This window comes from Vanessa tameamea, chromosome 16 (genome assembly GCF_037043105.1).
Source record: "Vanessa tameamea isolate UH-Manoa-2023 chromosome 16, ilVanTame1 primary haplotype, whole genome shotgun sequence".
Taxonomy (NCBI): domain Eukaryota; kingdom Metazoa; phylum Arthropoda; class Insecta; order Lepidoptera; family Nymphalidae; genus Vanessa; species Vanessa tameamea.
Window position 1 is genome coordinate 5109428 of NC_087324.1, and position 25286 is coordinate 5134713.

At 31.0% G+C, this 25286-nt stretch overlaps 1 protein-coding gene across 1 annotated transcript in view; it reads right to left on the reverse strand.

Annotated features, from left to right (window-relative positions):
• Nucleotides 1-25286, reverse strand: part of LOC113393897 (zinc finger homeobox protein 3) — a 110747-nt gene that overhangs the window by 41649 nt on the left and 43812 nt on the right. The gene's annotated exons all lie outside the window — the stretch shown is intronic.

The following is a 25286-nucleotide window of genomic DNA, read 5'->3' on the forward strand; positions in this document are numbered from 1 at the left end:
GTAAATATTTGAGAGAGAAATTAAAATTTGACAGCGAACGTTCTTACGAAGGACGGTAGTCTATTCTATATGCTCGTACGTGATACTTGAGGCGTAAAATGAAATTTAGATTGAGTTTGGACAGTTAAGCGCTCAGCCTCTTTGTTGGTGGAGGCATTCTTGTTCGGCGCGTGAATACGTTAGTGGGTCCGCCCGTATTAGGATATAGCGAAACGTAATGGCCTATTTTAAATATTAATGTGGCAATTCAAGCTTTTTTCTCATTTTAATTTATCATTTTATTACAAAATTTATTTCATTACTTTTTTAATAGGTATCGTTAGCATTCAATGCAGATACATTTTATAGTATTAAATTTATTATTATTGGCGAGCGATGTTAATAATATATGTAGGTATTCAACTTATATATTACGAGTAGTATAATGTAGGTATCATATACTTTTAGTACGGTCCTTCTTTCGAATGTCGAACGATATTATCGTCATCGAAACCAGCTAGTTCATACTCGATAACCATTTAGGAGAAGTTTAAACTTCAACATATAGTATTGCAACTGAGATAACGAGACACGAGAAAATTCCACAAAGAGTAATGGCAGCAACGTGCTGTGTGCTGCACGTTGTATCAAACGAGACAGAGGAAATTGTGAAACAAACGCCTCCCCGATGTTTAAAGAAGGAGACCGAAGAGCACCAAACAATAATTCACGCCTAAGACCAATGTAGTGAAAAATGAGAAAGCTACGGACGTGCACCGCATACCCAGCGCTCCGGTAACAAATGAGCGTTCCCTCCGTCACTATACAACTCTTATACGTTACTCCACATGTTTATTCCATTTTTGAGTAACCCGGAGTTGACCTGAATGACTTGCTCGCTGAATATTTACACGCCTTTCTTTATTTTCCATTCACGAAAGGCGATGGTTTACATAAATGTATCCTTGTAAAAGAAAAACACAGAAAACTTATTACTGAATCACTTAATTTTAGTATAATTACAATGTTTCGAAATTAATAAATTACGCATTATGTTTCTTCAGCGTATAAAGTAGCTCCATATACCCGGATCAGAAAGTAGGGTAATTCTATTTCCCTTAAAGCGAAGGTTATATACAGAGGTAATGTCTTGGCAGTAATTAAAGGGCGGGGGACGAGGGGGTGCGGAGGCTGTGTAGGCGTGGCTGGCGCATGCGTGCTGTGTTTTAATTACAGAAGAAACAAGGGCTCATCGACGCCTAGCCTTCATTAGGAAGGCGCTGATAGGCTTGCGATTGTATGGGGTGTGATTTGGCATACTATAGGTATGGGGAAAATGACGCAGATACTGCAGTATGTGCGAATAAGGGATGTTCTTGTTATGTACTAAAGATAAATAGTCTCGAAATTAAATTACTCTTTTTTGACGTCACCACAGATATAATAAATGCTGAAATTAAAAATATACAAGGATTTAGCATGATTTCACTCGTGGTACTCATACAAGTTAAGATATATTTAAGTTGTATGAATAAAGTGCAATAATAACGCGAAATATAAAGACGCGAAATATATGACATAACATTCAAATGTAATGGCGTTGAAATCGTAGATAAGAGGCTTATAAGCGGAATACGTCGGGGATGGGATATTTGAACCTTTGTCGTGTCTCTAAGCTTCCTTATATATAAGAGTATTTACGTTTGAATTAAATGGAATAATTTAGAAATTGAGCTGGATCAAGATAAAGGCAAAATGTCTCAGACTTCTCGTTTTGTATTAATAATCATTATATTTTTCATTTTAAGACTAATTGAAATATTGTATAGAATATAACTTAATTGAAATCTAAAATAAATATCGGGACAATAAAACTGTAGGAGAGTTATCGGAATGATATAGATATATATTTTTTATATTTAGAATAGTTTTATTTATGTAGACTGACAAATTTTACACTCGATGGCGAGTCAAAAGCAATAGTTATTAGCACTATCAGATATAATTACACTACTTATTCCCGTTATTGAATAGGCAGAATTTCGTATAAGAATATATTAACGTCACGATACCTTTAAGATAGAGACACTGCGAAATCAAACAATAACAAACAAATACTGAATCCGTTCAAATGTTTGTAAAAAGTCGATACTGAAGACGGCGATATTCACAGTTGTGAATCTTCAACAATGTATTCAATTCACGATTCAACGGAAACAAAAATCGTCCTTCAGGCCATGTTGTCATACGACAAGAAAAATTCCTTGCAATATATATAAATAGTATGATTTAAATAAAAAATCGTGGCACGCGAGGTGAAGGTACACGTAAATGGGATCTTCAAAAACACGTCACGTAAGGGAAGGGTGCATATATTTTTTGATTTGTTCTCGTCTAGGCAATTTTTTCGCCCATTCAATGTCTTTCTGTGTTCTAATGAAGACTTCAAGGGAAATGTGTGAATATTTCATTTTGAATAGAGGATGTTTAGAAATGTTTCATTTGATTTTATATTGTTGAAGAAAATTACAATTCGGAAATATTTCTGTTTATTTAAAAATAGAACGAACATTTGTTTTTTTTTTTAAACATGATTCAGTTCGTCTTATGAATTGCGTTTTCACAAAATGATGACAAATTTATTATTTTTATTTTGATGCTGAATATCTTCCTTGTACCGAAACCTTTCAAACACGACCTAAGATAAGTTCAAAGGATATTTGAAAAAGTTTAATACAATCATTCGTTCAATGACTTTTCGAGACGTTTTGTGTTATTTATAAACCTTCTATATTCGTTAATATAAGATGACGTCACACTAAATCATACGATTTGTATATATCTAAAACAAAATCAAATTCGTTCAAGTAATATATTGTAATACAACGCATCTAAGATTTAATAGCTATTGGAACCCATTTCTCCTTCAATCAAGTGTATAAGGGCGGGGGTGACCGATATACACGACCTTCATTTATCTACATGTCGCGCCCGAACCCAAATTATGCTACAAAAGAGATTTCGATCTCACAGAAATGTATCAGGAATATAATTTTTCTTAAGATATACATGCATATAAAATCTATCTTTAGATACAGTTTGAATAAAACGTTGATATTTGTTCATCCATCTTAAATATATGTTTTGACATTATATGAGCATGTTTTTCTTTGTTATTGTTAACTCACGAATCCTTTAGACATTGAGGGCATAAGTATAAACGAATCGAAATTAAAAATAGCTACTGTACAAATCATGGCCGCGTGGTATGGAGGCTAGAATGCTCGTATTTCCATTATTCTTTGGACGATAAATAAAAAAAAACATGTATTTGATATTAATATAAGAACTAAACACCGAAGAGAAACATTACGTCATTAAATTGATATATCTATGGCGTTTATATAACGTCACTAGCGATATGATTATATGTAATTAGCACTTATAACGTTGATTTTTGTTAAATTTCAATAAAATGAGATGATGCGGATAGCGGCAACGGTTCTCTTTCGGCTTGTGAAGTATTTGGATATAATAAACGAGTTAAGCTCAGTGTAGGTACTTTTCTATAAGTCAAGTGATACATGAAGCTAAATCTCGTGTTTGCGACGTTAAAACAATAAAATTAATCTCTTAGTATTTTTAATACTAGCACGTTATAGGCCTATATAGGTTTGAAAATCAAATATTATATATTTTATGAATTCTGATTTGATTATAGTAGACGAGTACACGACCGCCCGGTGATTAGTATTCACAACGTCAATCTCATGTAACATGCTTAATGCCCTTTATATACCTATGTAATAAGGAAAACGAAGGGAAATGAAAAAAAAAATGTCAATGATTGAACGTCATACCTATGGGAATATATTTCCAAGGGGCGGGTTACACATTATCTTATAGTTGAATTGGCAATTTGATTCTTAGAAAAATTCGTATTATTTCTTAGAGAATATTACTCAAATATGTAATACGATGTAGAAGCCTTTAAAAGTAATAGCGTATTGGCATACCGTTAAGTAGCTATAAGATATGAAATTTCTGAGGTTGTTCGAAAAATTATAATTATATTTCGCCTGAGGTATTTCTTGCAAACTTATGAATTAATTAATTATGGTTTTGCTTAAATTGAAATACTTTTTCAAATTTTATAAAGCAATATAAAATTCACTGAGATAGAAATAGAAAAGAAAATAGAAATATGATTGTAAAATGTATTTTTTGCTTAGCATTTTATTTGAAACGAATGTGTTCGTAATTTGATATTATCGGAGACGATACCTAACGAAACTTTAAGCATTGAAATTTATTTATAATACCTATATATGTAGTTCTTATGGTACGGTAAAATATATATATTCGTTCCTGACTCGCGTAAGCTGAATGTTAATATGGTTTTTAAAATATCAATTGGCTCCTGCTACAATATGTGAGATATTCCAACAAATATTAAAAAAAAAAAACAAATAGCGTGCTTATTTGTTAACGAAACGTGTAACTATAACTTAATCATATTCATTTAGCTGCACAATATTTTATATGCATTATACATCGACGCAGGGAAATAGGTAGGGCTCCATCTCCACAATGAAATTAATTTCATGTTTCCTTTAGAATTATTTATGAGTTCGTATAAGCAATAAATGTATATCGATAACATGTACTTGCTCGCGGTCGTTAAGACCGTGGATTTATCTAAAAAGAACAAAAATACCCCGGGTTAACCCTGCCGACGTCGTAAAAGAGCCGAGCGGTACTACGAGTAGAGCGACAACAAAAATACTTTATTTATATGCTAATGTAATTTATATGACGCTTAATGTCTCGTGGCTGGTAACGCACGATTCTGTTCCATTCTTTTAGAGGATATATTTGCGTTACGATATTGGGCTGTACGCTGTTTAAATTAAGGTAGTTTTTTGGGTGTTAGATGTGTCGTGTGTGTCGATACGATTATGAATGCGCGGTAGGAGGCAGCTCCCTGCCCAGCTTCCTTGGAGGCGGTGGGAGGAAGCCCGTTCTGTGGAATCAATAAAAATACGCGAGGAAAGCGTTGATTATACAACGGGACTTTTTAAGGAAACAGCTCTTTCAATAACACTGACTTGAACATACATAGAAAATAAATTGTTTATTACGTAATATGATACCGCTGAAAGGAATAAATCATGGAATCAGAACTCAATACGGATTCGTTGAATAAAAAACATACTTTCACTTTTATTAGAGTTATTTACTTGAACTCTAGTAATATTAAAGAAATATGTATAAAAATTAATCAAGTTTATTAAGTACCTAGTGCAGTGTATATATTAATATAATATTTGTGATAATCTATACTAACATTATAAAAGTAACTAATCTGTTTGTCTTTTGTTCTTTCACGGTCAAGCCACTGAACCGAATTTGATGAAATTTGGCATGAAGGAAATTTGAACCAAGAAAAGACTACTTTTTTGCGCCCGGAACCTGTCGACCAACCTCTAAAACGTGAGCGAAGCCGAGGACCACAACTAGTGTTTTAATAAATTTACGAAATCTAACGCAATCTTTGGTAAGATTTATAATAGAATGTAAAATATATACGCGAATAATTTGAACTTAAAGACCGCCCAGTTCGAATTGAATTTATCTTAAAATTGTTTTGTAAATGATGCCATACTAAATGTACGATAGATACATGTAAGTACGAGGGAAAACTGTAATGTAATGCATATATTAGACATTCAAATTAGACGAAAACAATCCGAGCCGACGAGTGATGGACTTCAATCTTGGATCGTATGAGATTTGCATAAAAATACGCGCACTGGAGCGGCCGCAACGCTTTTAATGTAGATTCAGGACCATCGGGACATTGATATGAAATACATCGCTAATATGTTGCTCGTTTCAGATCGGCTTAGCTTGACCGTTCGGTATTATCTGAACGTATAATTACATGAGTACGATCGTATAGCAAAATGGGCGTATCTACATTTACATAGAATTTACATTGTACATACATTCAATATACTTTTTTGAGATTAAAAATAATTAAAATGTACCTTATTCAAGTATGTTTATTAAATACAAGTTATTATTATTCGGAGTCTAGATGGCCCAGATGGTTAGAACGCGTGTATCTTAACTAATGATTGTGGTTTCAAACCCAGACAAACACACTGAATTTTCATGTGTTTGTAATTCATCTCGTGCTCAGCGGTAAAGAAAAACATCGTGAGGTCTGATTTCAATCGAATTCTGCCACAGGTGTATCTACCAACCTGCATTTGCATGGTGGAATAGGCTCCAAACCTCATCAAAAGGAAGAGGAGGCCTTAGCCCAGCAATGGGACATTTACAGGCTGTTACTTTTACTTTATTTATTATTCGTACATAAAAATAATATCGTCTCTTTAAATGTTACCTTTGCGCATTTTTGTCATCTATAATCTTTTATTGAAACCTCACCTTGTTTATTCATATCTTTCAACATGACATTCAATTTATTCATTGGCAAAGTTTAACTAATATATTATACTAAAAATGTATTATGAGTTGGGTTTTCTATCTTTTATAAGAATATAATACAATATTTTTAAGATACACATGATGCAATGCACTTCGTGCAATCCTGTCTCGTTAGGTACTCCAATCATCGGATATTCTACCGTCAAACAGCAATGCTTAGTATTACTATAAGTATTTGAAACGGGATATTTACCATGTTTTTTATTTTTACTTCGTGGAGCTCGATATTTCGACATTATCTACGAATGTCTAGTTCACGAGACTGTTACTTTAAAATCTTAATGTTTAGTATTGTTGTGTTCCAGTTAAAAGGGTGAGAGAGCCAGTGTAAAAAAAGGTGAAAGTATCTTATATGGTAATTTTGTTCAAATCATGATCAGTATAAGTTCAAAATATTACGATTATCATTTGAATTGAACTTAGACTAAAAAATAGAGAGCTGCTATTGCTCGCTATGAAAAGTATATCGACGTGTTTATGCAAAAGATTATTCGTTTATTTTAGCACATACATATTCTATATCCGGAAATATTAACAGGTTTAAAAAAGGTTTAAGCAATGTTTTTTGATTTGAAGTTTGTTTTAAAGAATATGAGACGTACATAAGTATTAAATTTGAAATGTAATCAGTTTTGATCATTGATTTAACGATGTTTTTAAATTACGACGTTATGCATTAAATATTCTTTGGAATAAAAAAAGACATTTGGGGAAATGTAATCTAGAATCAATCATTAAGGCTTATTTACGAAAACTATCATCTAATATTAACGAAATAACCCTAAGAAAAATATGTATATATTTATCACAATTGAACTCACACACAGCCGCGTAAATTTTAATTGGTTCATTTCTATATTGTTTTCATGTTCTTTTTTTAAATATCTTTCTTTATTTAAAGACTGTTAAGATTATTCCAGGCAAGACTATTGAATCATATCACTTGCATGATTGAATTAAGATATACAAAATTATGTATTTCTAACAGCAATATGATATTGTTAGTATGTAAATATATGCATAAAGAAATATAATAGACTTCATTATAAAAATTTAAATAAAATTTTAAAAGAAAAACGTGTCTAACCACAAAATGTCACTGGCTGTAAATTTCTTTTTTTAAAAAAAGGTTTTAATATTTGCAGCACGGCAAATTTAAGGACCTATAAATTTTTGTCATTAGTATAATAATAAGAGTTTGTATGGTGTCGCGGGAACAGGATGCTATAACGTCTTTTGTTCGTGTGTCCGTAAGACGCATACCAATGATCTACAAGCTTAAATAAACTACCTACATTTTTACAATCGCTATATTATCAAGATTTCAACCTGGTATCCACTTCGTCGCGTTAGAACTGAATCTAATTAAATATTTTGTCTCTTGATTTTATTTATTCGCTAATGTACAATACGTGCGTGTGATTTGAATGTTAACATATATCTTGGACTATTCATCACACAATAAATGTAAAAAATACGTTTATTTTTGATATATTTTATATTTTATTCGGTTATTTATTTCGTATCTATATCAGATATTTAAATATTAAATGGTGAACATGCATAAATCAATTTGAAATGGAATATACGCGTGACATCAGCAGGGCGGAGAATGGAGCTTCTAATTATCAAGTTGTAAGTTTAAGTTGTAAAGCTAAATTATTATTTTGCTTTGTGTTAACTTATTAAATTCCTGAATATGTACAAGTCTTATATACACATATTTATAAAACAAAGAATATTGTACTTTTTCAGCGCAATACAATTCTTTAATTCCAATATCGTATTTGACTATTGATCAAAATATATACAATTAAGTTTATATTTCCTGTATGAAAACTAACGAAATACATGTATAAAGGATAATGTATTAAGGAGCTGGCTCCTTTGTATCATCAATCCATTTCTGTATGTTGCATGTTGTATGGCGGAGAACTTCAGGAGAGATCTATGTCTTGCAGTATTGACTGGTAGTTGTTGATGATGATTATTGTATTGTATAATAAGTCTATTACATTCAATTGTTTTTTATGTTTTTAACAATGTAAAACTAAAGATCACATTCAAATTTAGAATGTTTTAATATTATAGTTTAAATGAAGGTTAAGAGTCAGTTAGCCAGGGCAGTCGTTGCTTTATATGGACATATTGCAAAAAAGTTTTGTAAGAAATTTAAAAAAGCTTTTGTAAAATGTCTCTCTGTATATAAACAAGATATGTAACCAAATGTATGCACCGTCACATTAAGCATTCCTTAGCGCCACTAAAGTACACTACGGGAACTTAACAGCCCATCATTATATATACGCATAGAACGTAGAACAAAAAGCTGGCAAAATGTCAGAAAATATGCAGCATAAGGCAGCGCGGCGAATCGTAACGACAGCCGGGGAAAGTCCACAGCAACTGATTTATTGCGTTTGATCACTTATTTGATTACTTTATGATGGCGAAAACTGCCAGGAAAGCTCATAAGGTACTGATGCAAATCGAGAATTAAGGCGCGCATAACGGACGCCAGAGTTACATGTGCGTGACCAACCGCAGTGACTTCTGCATCTTTATAACGGTAGAGAAATCATCTAAGTACCGCGAGACAATAAGGAAAACGACTCGCAAATCGTTTCGAAGGTAAATGACTTTTAATTTCTCACAAGACGTAATGATGAATCGATCTCAGGTGTAAAGGACTTCGAGTCTCACGTGACTCATTTAGGCGTAAAAATAGATTTATACATTATAGCATTTGGACTCGAGCGTCACGTTTATAATAAGAATAAGTTAATTTAAATAAAATGTCCGAATTAGCATGCAACTGGGCGCGCGGATCTTTCCATTGTTTTCGCTAAATGACATCAAAGTTGTAGCGGCGATGTGTATTTAGCATGTGAAATAAAATTGTTCGCTGTTCTTAGAAACATGCCAGCTTAACAGGTGGACACTCGCTCATCAAATAACCAGGCTGCGGAATTCTATTCGCCTCTACGTTGTGTTCGAATGTAGGATAGACGATTGAATGGCTTAATACATGTATTCAATATACTAGGACGACCATGTGACTTTATTATGATATCTTACTTTAATAAAGTGTTAAGTTTTTACCTTTATGGACTCTATGTTATCATGTGCTAGGTTTATTTTTGTAATCCTTTTCTTGCTCGATAGTTAAGGAAAACATCGCGAGGAAAGCTATATGTATCACGCATAAAAGCAAAACTCTATATGTTTGTTAACTGATCACGAAATAACCAATCTTAATATAATTTGACGTATACGACTCATGATAACTCATGAAACAGCTGATAATATAAATATTAATCACTAAATGACAAAAAAATTGCATTCATTTTTTTAATATGTTTTTTGCGTCGATTATATATCTAAATAACTACTAAAATTACGATAAAATAATTTGAACTCTAAGTTTTGTATCATAAACAGAACAGAACAGAACTTGTTTAAACAATTTGAATACTAAACATGTTCAATTGAATGTTCGAACCGATACGCTTTATTTTTTTTTTGAGTAATGTAACTGAAATAGATATTTGAAGTATTCGAGCAGTTTTTGATAGTCTAAAAAAGATTGAGGGCGTTTTTAGTTTGCTTCGAGGTCAATGAACTTAAATTTACGTTTCACGAACGTTTTGATTAAATTAAATTATTTTAGTAAATCAATATTATGTACCTTATACTAAAATGGCGTCATAGGAGGGTACATGAAACAAAAAAGAGAAACATAAGTATAGATAAATACATTATTGTTATTATGTCTTTCACACAAATTTATTTTTATTATGAAATATATAATCTAAATAGTTTCTCGGGATTTAGTATGTATAAATTACATCGTAATCTGTTTAGTGTTATTTAAGTTATATTATAAGTTTTCCAACATCGCTTTACCTAAATGATATTATAGATATATATGAGAAATACCTTTATTTTATTTACTAGTTCGATAGCAACTATTTGAGATGCTTCATACAAGATAACACAAAATTTTAGGAATAGAATAATTAAATTATAAAATATTTATTCAATTATGGTATATATTTACTGTAAAGTTTTCTTACAGATAATTTAAGAATTACACGCGGATGATTATGAAAATTTCATCAGTTCGGTGTTTACGTGCCGGCGCCGGATCCGGGGCTAGAGCAAACGTGAATCACAAGGTCCTATGCTAATCCGCGTACAGTCGCTTGAAGGTTCCGTAAATTTTTATTTATTGATTTGATGAAAATACGCGAGGACGTCACGTCGTCGTGCAAAAAATTTCTAAAAACGTGGAATACAGTAAAAAAATCAGGGTGATATTAAAATAAACGAAATATGCGTGGCACCAACGCTGTTTGCGTTACAGTCACGTTCGCCGGTAATGACAAATTCGCGACCATTGTTATTGTTGACTGAGGATTTTTTACGTTCAAGGTTTTCATTTCGAGTAACAATGTGAACGTGTCAATAGCATATTTTACAGGTGTTACTTATGAAAAAACCCTATCCCGATCGAAGTAGTCGCCATTAGAGGCCGAGAGTTTTAGCCGTTTCGTTAATTTACAATTAGTTTTCTGTTTCGGGTCAGAAGTGAAATCTTATCACGGGGCCGCCCTCGAAGCACGGATGCGTGTAATTGCGATAAAGACACAGCAATTAAACGTTTATTTTACGCAACAGTTATTAACCGAGAGGCGTATGGAACGTCGGTGTAATTAGATGGGTTGCATTGCTATCCGACGTATATTTGTCTGTGTGTGCCCGAGAATGGTACGCAGTACGTTGGGTTCAGAAAGCACAAATCAAATGATTCATAGCAATTTAGAATCTATTAAAAAGGTATTCGAATGCAATGTTGTTCATATTTGCGTGATCAGATTGATAAATGAAACGCTAAGCTTTCGTGGCATATGAATGTTACATCGCATTCACTGTTACGTCTGCTGATTGAAATGCATAACGTGACTACCATTGCACCATTCTTGGGACTCATTATGAGCTAATAGCGATGAAAAACGCAATGTACTGTTAAATGTAAATGTGTGAAAGTACTCATATGTTATTGGTGGAGGATTAATAGGTATTAATTACAGCGTCACGAAGGCCCCATTAGAGGCCTCATTAAGTGAATAAAGCCTGTGTAAACAATAAAGTGATGGGGGAATCACGCGACGCTGACTTGCATTAGACCGTGGTCTTAGCTTTTGTCAGTCTGTAGTATCCGTTCGAAGTGAAACTTGTTAAACGTGCAATTAATCGCAATTGCGTCGTTCTGTTCACGTGGTCTCGTAATGATAGCTCCAAATACTAGTTTTACCAAATGTGTTATTATCGTTATACTGTCATCGTTTCTATTGAACTATTATATGGACGTTGTGCAGATTTCGATAAAATCAATGCGAATTAAAAAACATATTTTACTTTAGTATTTACTATTCGCCTTAAACACCATCGCACGTAAATAAAAAATTAACTAATTGGAAATAAGCTTAAAAAACGATATTCACAAAATTTTAATTGAGTAACAGCTGTGTCGCTAAAAAATATCGAAAAACGTATACGAATAAATTAAAAATATATTGCAATGTTCGTTTTTATAAACTAATCTTGATACAATTTAATTAGTTTCTTTAAAAAGATAAACATCATCTTGAAGTTTCTGAAAATTTAAATTCGAATCATTTCTATTTAATCTAATCTGTTTATTGTTAAGTATTAACAGTTAACTACTTAACATTCGTTTCTAGCTAAAGAGATTGACATTGTTCTGTTATAGTAAAAGTTGGCTGGAGTGCAAGAATTCGGTATTTGATTTTAAATAGTTATTTATTTAATGGCAGTATTTGCTAGCGAGTTATTCTATGTTAAATGTTAAATCGTTCGCTTTGACTTAAAGGTTCTATGATAAGTCTTAAATAACACAAGCATTTAACACGTTTTACAAGTGATGCAAGGAGTTTTTATTTTTTTAATATTAGTTCAAGAATCTTGGTTTTTTAATCTTAGGAAAGTTATTTTAGAACCTAACTGAGGTTTTTAAAGCTTAAAAGGTTGAATAGATACTTAATCGATTCAAGATAAGGAGGTTCTCATAATAATTAGTGTTGTTCTTATAAAAATCTTTGATATATAACCGATGATTTATATTACTATTTGATGTAAATTGAACCCTTGTATAGAATAATTAAATATCTTAAGAAATTGCAACTGCATATATTATAATTTTTACTTTATGGAATAAGAATAGAACATTTAATTTAGGTTTAAAACTAAAAGGATGATTTGTAATACAATTTTACCATCATATAAGATTTTAGGCCTAGATAAAAAAATATGAGAGGGTCACGATGTTTGCGGTAAGTATTAGCGTTGGAGCGGAGAGTTTGCTTGTCTATGAGATATTTGTATATTAGATACTTACTAGTTACCTTTATTATAGGGTAAGGACGCCTTCAAAAATACTTAATAGTTCATATAGATTTAAATAATTATGTATATTGTAAATTTCACTGGCAAATGTGAGTATCCTCTGTTGTTACGGTATAGTACTTAAAAGGCGTAACATCATAATGTTTTATATTGGTATGTTTTATACTAAAGTTTCATTGGAGCGAAACATGATGTAACCATAAATTTTGCTAAGCTTTAAAAAAACTAAACTATGAGACAGTCTTTTTCAATTTTTTTCATATTTTATTTTTAACTTTGAATCGAATGCTCTACTACATCAATCGTTATATATCCATTGTATTAAATTCATACTTAATAAAAGACAATCCAGTTTAATTAAAAGTAAGTTAAGTCTCCATTCAGGGCGAGTAAGTTTTAAAGAGGTCATGAATAAAGAAGTTCGTAGGGGACATTTTGATTTGATACACTTATTGAAAGTCCCGTTGCTTTAGCAAAATAAAAGAACGAAATAAAAGAACTGGTTCTTAGGACAAAGGACCCTCATAATGAGGCCATGGTATTGTGTGAAGAGCCCTTAAAATCAAGCCCGATATTGCGTCTCCAATATGTTTTTTTTTTTATAATGGGAGAGTTTGCAAAGTTTGACTTTATGTTCGTGTTTCGAGATTTGTGGATGGATGTGTCAAATGGATGGAATTTCTCATTGTAGACATATCTAGGTGAGGTGTGAAAAATGTATCGATATTTTTTTTACCAAAACAAAATTAAAACTGGCCAGTACGCCAGCTAACATTTATCATTTTCGTCATTTTGAAATTGTTCGTGTCTTAACCGATTCAAATTAAAGAAATATATTCGAACTTAATTTCCATTCAACGACCAATTAATGCAGTTATACTTGCAAGCTATTTCACGCCTAGGTTCAATGCACAAACAATTAAACCCTGATAAGGGATGTCGTTTATTAACACAGATTCAATAGTGAAACAATATGCCTAACTCTCAATATCCTCCACTAAGAACTTCACAGGACTTCCTTATTGTATCGGTTTGAAACCGTTCAATCAGATAACAATCTGTCCCGGCACAATCTCACTCGACTATTTAGCGCGATGGGCTCAATTAGGACAGGCGGATATGCGGGCCCCTTCCTAGGATGGGCCGCTAAAATATCACATCGGGTTTAACATTCTTAATAAATGGTATATGCCTACTATACAAATGACGGCTGGAAATGGTAATGAATTCTAGCTATATGTCTGTTGGAATTCATATTTTTTAATAAAAAATTAGCGATCCCATCTGCCATCAGTCATCTTAATGGATTAAATTTTCTTTTTTTTAAACAACAACAAAGGTTTATCTAATGTAACACATACAAATTATGTGTTATAAGGTTTAAAATTTACGATAATACATATTGGAAACAAAAAAAATGTTTTATGAAACCATTTACTAAATTGATAAAATTTATGGTGTTTTGAAATATTTAATGATAAATGTTATCATTATTATCTACCAGACGCATATTTAAACATGAATACGGACAATCAATTATGATTTATAAGTAACACAAACGTTACACTGTATATAAATTTTCAAACTAAAGTAAATATTATTCTAATAAATAACGATGCAACATTTTAAGCGCACACGCCGCAATGATTCCCGCTCTTATTAGCGTACGAGTGATTTCAACAGCTATATTAAAGAAACGTTAAACTTTGTTTTAAATTTATGTATGTTTTTTTTTAAACTATTGCCCTTGCCATTGTTTTTCGAAAATACTATAATTATACAATTATATAAAGGCAATGAATAATGACAGTATTATTTTAGTTATTAATTATCGGCTACAAAGACTTCAATGTCGACGTTTCAACAATGATAATTAGAATAAGGAGATAGTATAATAACTATCGGGTAAACACCGCCGTACGAATATTTAACACATTCACGATGTTCTATTTCAAAGACAACATCGTTAACTCGTGAATTTTCGATAACAAGAACATTCCACCAACATAACCTAAAATATTCCACTATGAATTAATCAAAAATAACATTTCGCTCGCGCCGACACGTCATAAATATATCTCACAGTCAAATCTTAAGGTAATTTGTGATGATTTTGTAGCTCATTTAATATCCAAGGAATATAAAGTACACACAGAATCGATTATAATGCAGCTGCAAATCACCAATCTGACTATCAAAGTGTGGCGGCCATATTGCCGTCATGGCGGCTCCTGCTGATCGTTATTCATTATTATATTATATGTATGATATCAAAAGTCGAGGGTCGCTTATATCATATACCTAACGCCTAGACGCATTGGATGTTTTCAAATTCATCATTCTCTATCAGACATTATTAAAAATTAATGTAGTAAACTTTTAACAGTAATCAAAGTAAAATAAGAGTTAAAATAAATGTATTTGTATAAGGCTTCAAAAACTTGGATAGCTGTATTTTAATGAACCCTTAAAAATACAAAACGTTTTATCTTTTTGTTTATAACTATATCAACTTAGTTATATCCTATACAAAAATTTTGGTATATTAAAATTTACAAGAGCTTATTAACATAGATGTTTTATTTCGAATTACCGATTCTTAATAAGACGTCAAATAACGATTTTTCAATTTATTCTGTGGCCAATTTTATTTCACGGAATATCACGGCTAATCTGTTCTCACTGTCAAAACTGAATTTGAGTTTGGAATTGATTCATTTTAAATACTGTATCCGTTAAAATGCAAAGTGAATTATTTTTATGTATATATTTTTTTTATTGAAAATTTATAAAGACATTGATATCAAATTGAATGAATTCTTTATTCTATTAATTTTTTTCTTAAATATCGACAGAACGGATAATGTACAGGCATTTTATGCTTATCTTTTAGCATTATTGAATCTGTTTTATTTTTGATACTTAATAAATAATTTAAAAATTATAATAGTAGTGATATATTACAATTAGATTTCAAATAGTTGTAATTGACCTCAGACCTATTGTCTCTGTTTAGGATCAACTGCCTTTTGCACGTAGTTCACAAAATATGACGCTGTAATATTTATTAAAACTTAAAAAATATTTAATAATTAAATTTGATATAGGTATATTTGTTAAAACTGACCTATGAGAAAAAAATATCTAATTGAATATTCATATTACTTGATACTCAAAAAACAGTATTCTTTTAAAAATAAATAAAATTTTAGTAGATACATTAAGTTGTTTGAATTACTAATATTTAACTTAAGGGATAAGTATGTTTAAGTTAGTAAATCACCATCTTTCTTCTGATTCACTTCCTATAGTAGGGTTATAATTCAGATTTATTTACGTTATTCTAGAAGTGGTATACGTATGCTTCTATCGTTTTCCATAACTTCGTAAACACAAACGTCACACGCACCTTAGTTATTTTGTATAATTTAAAACTGAATTCAATTTATCCTGAATACAAATTGAAACATACTGAAATATGTCAAGAATTTTTTATTTACTTTTTAATTTATCCCGTAGGCAGAGTGTCTGTTTCTACAGCCCGGCTGTAATATATTGTAATTAACGATCTCCAGTTATCCTCAAAGTTATTCAGACCAAGTAGGTTCGATCGTGAATTAAAAAAAACAACATTTTATTTATATTAAATAAGTGGATCAGATTGATACGATAGGTTCATCTAACACTAACAACCGACGATCATGAATTATGTAAAAGAGTATTTTCTCGTGGATTTATGGTTTGTGTTTCTTCCATCACCTCAACTTTATCTTTTAAGAGATCATATCTCAAATGTATTTATCCAATTACTTTATTCATAACATTCTTTTCTCCTTAACCGTTCCCGATGAATTTTTACGAAGCCGGTTATATGATTTTTTAAGGAAATTTTAAAATTGTTTTAAGTCTTACATTGACCATGTCTTAAGTTTAAATCGGTAATATTTTTTCGTGAACAATGTGTACTTAACGTATTAACGCATTGGAGTCACGTAAACCATTTAAGGAGCAATTAAATGCTCTTGGCAGTAATTTAGTTGCATTGCGATTCCGGTTGAATATTGTGGCATTGATTTTTTTTTCGTTGCTTAATTGCGTCGTGTTTATGGTGGTGATGTAAATATACAGTGTTGCTTTCTAACAAACGATTTATACTGACCTTTGTTATAATTGGGTATTTTTTTGTTTCTTAATTTCAAACATGGAATAAAAATGTTAAAAGTATTTCGTCAACAGTCGATAACATTGTGGGGATAGTATCAAAAAGTTTCCGAACATTTCTGTTTTTGGTTCAGCACGTTACGAAAACTAAAATTCGATTAGTTAATAATGGACTTCAAAGATTGCGCTTAAATTCCTACTATTGATGGAATTTAAATGACCTCCAGAAGTGTCTCGCTCTGCCCAGATCGTTTATAAATCGGAATGATTTTTCGAGAACAATGCGTACTCATGGCGTTAATGTCACGTCAGGCGTTTTATTGTTGAGACGCGTTGGATACCATGAAACGTAATTAAGTTGCAACCTCAATGGTAGTCGAAGATTGCTTGGTATTTATGGTGGTAATGAAAATATCGCGGGCGGGGCTCGTCGGTTTGCGTTAACCGCTTGCTCGTTCGCGGAGAATTGTGCCACTTTGTACCTGATTTTCTAATTTGTACAATGTTTTCTTCACTTACTTTTAGCTTTATGCTTTGAATGGCGTTAATTTCATTTCTATATACTGTTATTGTCATTATGCCCTTAGGGCATGTTTATGTCTTATCTAAATTTTAATTTACGGTCAATATAATTATGCATAATGAAATATTATAATATAATCATCCAAGGAATCTTTCTGTTTGTATTAAGCTCATCAATCATACAGTGTACACGTTTTTTCACACGTGTTTATTCAAATATGTAACTCATTTCTAATATCAAAATTATTACAAAGTGTAACAATGGAAAAACGCATATTACAGTAATGTGTTATTTATTTTTATAAGGGTGAAGGTTAAACTTGTGACAAATAAAGTGAAGTAAATGCATATATATTTTTTTATTTTATAAATTTAAGTTGTTACTTTTACTTGACTAGTATCAAGACTAGTTGTGTGTTCTGTACATATTTTTATGATGGTTCGATATTATCTTCATGTATTATAATTTTCATGTCATATTTGACCCTAAGACTCCTTTATTTATCCTTTATTACACTTAATAAATTAAGACTGTATACTTAAGCCTAACGTAATTCATTAGCTTAATTGTGCTAAAAAAAAAAATAGAAATTTAAAACGCGAAGTTTAAAGACGCGAAATGCGACTTTATTTTATACTACCTTAAGATTATTTTTGAATAAAGTTTAACTAATTAATAATTGTGTCATTATTATGATATTTTATTAACTGGCAATGTAATTATGAGGTGACTGCGCAGATTTTGTTAAGAAAATATCCGATCGGAATAAACTTTTTAAATCTCTGTATAGAAGGCGAGACGAAGCTTATCAATGGGAAATGAGCCAAAGTAATTTATAATACACGTACGTTTCGAAAACTCTTGTTAAACGTTGCCAACTAAATATAATAGCAAATAACTTAATACTATTTTAATTAAATTTGAAAATATTTGAATTTTATTATTTTATTTTACGTGACATGAAATACTTCCTTAAAATTAAATGACTATTGGAATAAAGTTCGATATTCAAACTTACTTACTTTTTTGATGTGGCAGTAATTTATAAAATAATTAATGTCCTTGTGTTTTTATTCCCCCAATAATGGCGCCTAAACTAACGTGATCTAATCGTAATTTTTATGTAACATACATTTGTTCTAGATATATTTAAATTTTTGATATGGTTTTTCTTTCCCGTATCAAATATATATATAAAATTTGGAGATTATAATTATGAGCTTATTATTTAGGTCATTAAAATTACTAATGATTACTTTATTATTAGTAAAATACACAGATACTTGTAGTGCTCTAGAATTTTAAGACAGGTTTCGACCAAGCATTGATTAGGTAAGTATTTATGTTGCGGTGTTTAATATTTGAAAATCTTTTTTTAGGACAAAACCTGGACCATTTATGAGATCCTGGTAGAAAATTCACATCAGGAAGAAATAACCTGGGCGAAATGCTTGAAATTAAGTAATGATATTACCCTAATACCTTGGCAATAAGGCTTAAGCATCGGGATAATTATGTTGTATATGATGACTCCACAGATAATTGCCGCTAATCTCCAAAGCTATTTCTCTTTGTTAGCCAAACGATTAAAATAATAATCACGACTTTAATACTCCGTAATGAGACGTTCTTCTGTTTAGAAAATCTTAAGGCGGGAATAGGTAAGGCGATTTGTCTGCGACCAAAACCACGAGGTGTAACAAAAAAACTTTGTCTTTGCGCATGTATATATTCATATATCCGCGGAATTTTTTGAATGTCAACAATCGTCATCGATAAATTCAAAGTTCTTGTATCGATATGTTAAAAATTCCGCGTCTGCTTTAAAAATTTTAACATTTAATAAACATGTGCTAGAAATAGAATAGTTATGATTCGATATTCAGCGAAGGTCTTATTGCTGGCCCTCCGTGCCTACTGATAGGTTTATTATTATTGTTCATTTATTAAAATGAAAACACTTATATTTTTATTCTATTACTAAGATCCTGATATAGAGTATGAAAGGATTCTAGTTAGCTTGAAGTAACTATAAATAATCAAAGATTAACTTTACGTCTTCAACAAAGACAAAAAAGTAAAAAATTCAAGATCACGATTTCTGTGTATAAATCCCATTCTCCGCCTTATTTTCTTTTGTCATAATTATATTGTCTTATTTTAAGCGTAACTTAAACACTTAACAAGGCTGTAATTTTATAAATTTTTGTTCGACTGCATGTGACATAAAAATTTAGTCATGTAAGAGATAATATATCAAAATTGTTTATAAAAAAAGCAACAGCTTTTAAATTATAAAAAACTTATTATAAAAACTGTATCAATTGTATATCAGTTTAGTACAATAGATGAACAAAAAATTAAATAAAAAAACAATATGCACCTACGACTGTCTTACTTCACATGCGATTTTGCCCTAAGTAATAACTAGGTGTCTAGCCCAGCCTGTTGCTTTGTCAACCTGTTATTTAGCAAATAAATGAACGTTTATGCGGAAGTACGGTTGGTAATGAGTGTTCTCTAACTTTGAAGGCTTTAATGCAATTACTTTGGCGTGTAATAAAATAAATCAAGTGGTTTTGAAATTAATTTGATTGTCTAAAAGAATGCTAACTATGAGGTCTGTCTTTAAGTTAATTTTCTATTTTTATTTATTTTATACGATAAAGCAATTGAAACAGTGATTTTAGTTTTTTTTTTATTTCACTGCAGATTTCATACCATCTGTATATGCCGTGTTAAAAATAATAATAACTATATGTAATACGAATGTTTCCAAAGATGAATAATTTGCTGTTGATGACAAATATAAACCCGATATTCATTTTTTTCTTAACATGGCGATTGAACTGATACGTTTTATTTGTACTTGTAAATCAGTATCGTTAGAGTCATCAATGCGCGTGAAACGCTGTTCGCACCACAAATCAATTTGGCAAATTGAAACATGACCGCGTTTAGTTTTTTTTTTTTTTATATCAACGGCCCTCCGCGGCGGTGATTGAACTACGAATTGGCATTTATCGTTGATTTAACTTCCACATGCACTCGATAGTTTGGGAAGCTGAGGAATTGCATGTTATTTTATTCTGTGTGATGCGTTAATCTTGTTTAAATTATTTTTGCCATTAAACTTTTAGTTGTGATTACATTAAATAATTAGTCTGAACAGTTATCTGTTGTGTTTACGGTTAAGTGAATACTGAAGGATTGCGTTAGACCATGCAGATTGTTGGATTTCGTCAAAACAATAATTCGAAACAATGTAATTTAGTATCTATTCCATATAATTTTGTTATAATTGAATGATATCTTGGTATACAATTTCTTAAACTTTTGTGAAGTTTGTATAATTAAAAATATTTACTTATTATATGCATTAATTTAATTCAGACAGCCTCTAAAAAGACTGAATCTAATGATTATTTTTATTGGTGAACGCTAAAATTTCCTGTAAATCATCATATAAATTTACTCTCACACTTGGGTTCGTTGGGTGCGCACGTGCTGATTATCATTAACCGTTGAAAAAAATAAGTCGTTGTAAATTACCATATTTTTACTAAAATTGACACTTTGCTATTATATAGCAGATGAGCACCGCGGCAAGTCAACGCCCTCAAACCATCCGGATCTAATTACATAGTGTCATTAACATCGCGGGGACGGCACGTCCGCCTAGGAAATGGAATCGAATCATTAGTAGTTTGATTACAAAAAAGGCTTAATAGAAATATAATAACGGACGGAGAAGAAATTGTAAAAAGATTGTAGAGCGATCCAATAATTGGCGTTATTTGTCGATACGGTTTGGAACGGCTAATGGGCTGGGACCCGACGTGACTCCGGTCGGCCCCTCCTGCCTCAAGCTTGCCCTCGCATTATTACAATTTAGCTAAATTTGCAGCTCGCTCGCCGCGCCACTAAACTTTAAATAGAATGTGCGAACTTAGACTGGAATGTAAATTACACCTCGTAACAATCAAATACATGTCCCACGGTGATAACTTCGTTAACTGCCGGTTCCGTTTAAGTAGCTTCTGCTAGTTACTGTTATCTTGTCATCAAATATTAATAAACTTTTGACACGAACCGTATAATTTCTTGTCAAGTTTGTTGATTATGAAAAATTTACCTACATGTCTATTTTCGAAAATATAGTATTTAGTTATTTGTACTTTTCCCCATCTCTATTGTTAAATTTGTATTGTTAGGTTTTAAGTAATATACTTAATAAGGAAAGCTAGTGTTTACTCATTGATCGAAATACGACCAATCATTAAGGGAAATATAAAAAATGAAGGAAAACATAATATAAATTTGCATATATTTTTTAATTGTTTTGTTTGATAGCAATAAAGCTTGCCAACTGTTTAAGAAAAAAGAGAATCCGGTGGCAAACGTAAGAAAAAGATACTGTTTGTTTTCGTTATTTCCTCTGAATATTTACATTACTTATAGGAATAATCTCAACAATAACACAAATTTTTGTCTCTACTTCTACCCTCACTCTATAAAATGAATCTAATCTTTACAAATAAACAATGATTATTATAATAAATAGGGAATTATAATAATTGGCGTAAAACTAGGTATAAAACATAATTATCATATCTCAACAACACTTCACTTCTACTGCAAGAATCAAGCTTTACAATAAGGTCGTAATATTTATGCATTTCATTAAACTAAGTATTTTTTGTAGTTGTAAGTAATGTTTATGATAAAATGATTTAAATTTTAATTCTTGTATTGAATATAGAAGTATATTTACTTTTTAATACATTATGTTATAACAATGTATTAAGTACACTTTATTTAGTAAGAGTCAAAGTAGGTACTTAATTACTTCCCATAATCTAGATCAAACCTGAAAATTACTGGCAGACTGAATTTAATAAATAGTTTATACTTAAATATTTTGTTATCGTTTATAACTAAAAAAATAGAGAGTCAGAATAATATCAGTGGATTTGAATTAAAAAAGTAATTCTGAATAGTTGATCTACTTCTTCAACGATACGTTAATATCGTCATGATATCGTTTCGGAATGTGGAAAAAATCTTTTGTCGTTTAACAAAAAGAGTTGTTTTCCAGCAAGCACGTCTACATTATTGTGTTATACAATGAAATAATTAGTTGGTTCGGTAACGGGAGATTTTTTCCAACATTAGTTTTATTTCTTTGTTGGTTGTGTAATTTAATATTTTTTGTAATCACGAATATTGTGGGTGAGTGAAAAAAAGTGCGTTTTGTTAGTAAGGGATTTTTCAATGATAGATAGTAATATCGTTTACAAACTTATTGCCTTTATTCGTTCAGCTGCAATGCCGGCGCGATGTTTTATCTTTTTTTGTTGATTGATTATGCGACGGTCTGTCAATCGAGTATCGATGACTGTGAACTACCTCTATGCGAAGGTATTTTTTGCTACAAAGACGTCAGATATTTTGATTCAATCTTCATTTGTAAGAGTTTCAATACTGACTAACATTTATTTCTAGCTACATAAAATATTATTTACCAAGTAATCATATCAAATATTTGCTATGAGTGGTGAATTATTTTCTAAAATCACTATGTTCATAGCTCAATCATAGTCATTACCAGATCGTAGTTTTAAGTATTTTACATAAACATATAAAAAAATTAACAACTAGTATTCTACAAAAACATAAAACGAATAAAAAAAAAGTTATCTTAAAGCGCGTGCCGTCACGATCGTTGCTAATACATTGTTATTTGCCTGGCGTTGTCATCTACTAGCCAGAATTATTACTATTATTACAAATAACGAATCATATTTAAGATTTATTTTAACTAGCAATCTGTTTATTTATTAACATAAAAATAGTATTTTAAATGACAGCACCACCCACTGAGGAGGAAACATCTTCAAATCTTTCTTTGTTTTAGGCTTTGTGTGTTTTTCATTTCGAGAGTGTCCTCAGCCCTTTGTTTTAAGCTACAGGTACAGGCTTAAAATGCGTAAACTCAAGATCGCATTCAACTTATTAAATGTCAATGCTCACCTGTCCTTTATTTTTTCGAAATCTTAGCTGGAGATCGTCAACAAACAAGCAACAATGTGTCTTTGTTATTTTTTAAAATATTATATTATAAAAAAAATATATAAAAATATTATTACAAACATAGGATAAAGGAACCAAGGAAACAAAAAAGAAAAAAAAAAACATAACTCAATAATATAAATATTGCATTTATTTCAACGAATTCGGCAAATATAATAACTGTAGATAATAATTATAATAATACTATTCAGTTTACAAGATTTTTTCATCTTTATACCAGTTGAAAGACAATAGTTATCATCTTAAACCAAAGATATAATTCACTGGCTGGCACTGGACTTCACTTTTAAAAAATATTTCGAAAAATATCATTTTAATAACAGTAAATGCAGATCGCATATAATTAGGTAAACTTAAATAATACAAATTAAAATAAAGTTATTGGAAGTCGTATTGGAGGCAAATTCAATATCAAGGTATTCGTCAGCTGTCTGACACACCAAGGTACATATTATAATCTAAATGAAACAAAAAATAAAATAAAATAAAACTAAAGAACAAAAATAAATACAAACATAACAAAAGCAAAGAAAATAATAACAAAAGCGATATGCAAATAATAAGGGACCTGTAAAGAGTATTTTGCGTATCAAATATTCAAAATATGTGGACGATTTCAAAGTGCAATATTTGCATTTGAAAGCATAAGGAAAAGTATCTTGGCACGTAAGACGGGAGGTAGGTTTTCACATAATAAATAGGAACTCAAAGGCAACACCCGCGGCGCGTGCGACGATTTGTTGTACGCGCGGAAGGTTGCGCACGAGTCTCTATGTACCTATAGCACATTTAAATTTGAAGAAAATATTTGCATATCGCCCAACTCCCCAATTTTTAGCCACTCTTATGTAAATTCGTTAGTCGAATATCAAAAACTGCAGCCGGCGACCCCACAAGTCACCGAAGTATTCATTATTATGTAAAATACAACAAACTCTTCTATGTTATGTCTGCATATATTTTTGTTCCCCTTGCAGAAGATATGTGGTATACTAATTAGATACAGTTATATCACAAGTTTTTAAGATGCCTCTATGAAACGAACAATATATTTATTTAAATCTATCTATACTGCATACAACTAATCGCAGTACGCATTGCGACAGCGGTTAGAGACAATCTTTACAGCGACCTAACATTAAACTCTAATAGTATACTTTTACATGATCATTTAAATATTTACAGTGGAGCTCTGGGCAATAATTTACAAACACTTGGATCCTACAAGGCACCTTATTTAAATAGTATTAAAGACTTCAGGCTTCGCTTTGACTTTACATATTAACTAAATGTTTTAAATTCTCTATAATATATAATTTGGTTTTCATTACATTCCTACAACAATCGACAAGTCTCTAAAACCTAATAGGAGTTTTAAATATGAACAACTAGGAAGAATAATATTATGCAACAGATTACTAGTATACTATGCATATAACTATGTGATGTTGGTTCCCAATGCGACTAATGATATAATAATCGAGTTAAAATAAAAGAAACAATCGATATTTACGTTGAATTTCCAAGAAAGTCTTTTGATTGGCGTCATTTAAATAATTGATTATTCATGTGGAGAGAAATGCAT